We start from the raw sequence: 1,330 nt of genomic DNA on the forward strand, positions 1-1,330 counted from the left end.
GACGCTTGATAGTAATGAGGAGAGAATTGAGTGTAATGAAGTGAAGAAAGCAAGTTCAAGGAAGAGGCCATCTTGTCAAGGGAGTCAAGGTTGAAGGGAGGTCATCTGGAGAATGGGGAGGTTGGGTGTGGTGAACACTTCTGTTGGCAGAAGGAATATTGAAATTGAAGACCCAGGAGAGAAAAGAGATAATTGATGGCAAACGTTTCCCATGTGAGCTAAGAGGGAACTGTACCAAGAATAAACTGAAAGGAAACAGCACATCACAAAGGAGAAAAGAATAGAACCTCTTCCTCTAGAACCTCCACAGAGGGCAGGAGGGACATGTAAATCACTGGGTGTACAAAGAAATCCCATCGTGTCCTTAAGGAAAGTTATACAAGAGTAATTTGTAAACTCTACGGCACTGAACAAATACTAGTCCCTATTATTATTTTAATTTTCACTTTGGTGAGTTATCAGGAACGCGGTCTGTAGCTTGGGGGCCAGGTCAGAAATGGACTGTCACTTTGAGAGTCACCTGTAGCAGAGTGATAGTTAAGTAAATTGGATTTAAGAGAAATCTCTCAGGTAAGAGTATAAGGAGGGAAGCAGGGAACCACAGACACTGCATTAAGCTTATGAACTCCGTGGAAACTCATTGAGGACAATCAGGACTAAAGGACGTAGTGCTGATGAGAAGTGGGCAAAATTCTACAGCTTATAGTCACAAAGGGCTATTGTTGACACAAAGTGTTGTCAAAAGGGAGGAAGCCCAATGTTTCAAGCTACAAAGTCAATGACAGTGACGCCGACCCCCCCGCTGCCACAAGCCCCGACTGGGACAGGTTCCCTAAGTGTTTGTGGTAAAATGACTGCAGGCTACGTTAAGGGCACGGCATTTAGTGAAGAGCAGTCCATTTGGGGGGTTGCCAAGAGTCGGACATGACTTAGCGACTGAACAACAACAACAGGCCGTTTTGAGAATCCAGGCTTTGCTCCAAGAATCCTGATGATGTCCCAGTTTAAAATGTGGTCAGGCAATGGAGGACTTCCCTGGTGGCTCAGATGGTAAAGCATCTGCCTACAATGCGGGAGACCCAGGTTCAATCCCTGGGTTGGGAAGATCCTCTGGAGAAGGAAATGGCCACCCACTCCAGTACTCTTGCCTGGATAATCCCATGAACAGAGGAGTGTTGTAGGCTACAGTCCATGAGGTTGCCAAGAGTCGGACACGACTGAGTGACTTCATTTCACTTCACTTCAGGCAATAGAAAAAGAAGAAAGCTTCTGGCGAATGTGTGTATCAGACCTTGGTTCTGAGCAGAGCGCCAATGAGGATCACAGCCAG

The 1,330-nt window shown here is 46.1% G+C and overlaps 1 non-coding gene across 1 annotated transcript; it reads left to right on the top strand.

The window, feature by feature from the left end:
• The first annotated feature begins 1,032 nt into the window (after window positions 1–1,032).
• Window positions 1,033–1,104, top strand: TRNAC-ACA (transfer RNA cysteine (anticodon ACA)). Its single transcript has one exon. It is a non-coding gene; the product is annotated as a tRNA-Cys (tRNA).
• Window positions 1,105–1,330: the final 226 nt, after the last annotated feature.

Source organism: Bos taurus, chromosome 14 (genome assembly GCF_002263795.3).
Source record: "Bos taurus isolate L1 Dominette 01449 registration number 42190680 breed Hereford chromosome 14, ARS-UCD2.0, whole genome shotgun sequence".
NCBI lineage: Eukaryota > Metazoa > Chordata > Mammalia > Artiodactyla > Bovidae > Bos > Bos taurus.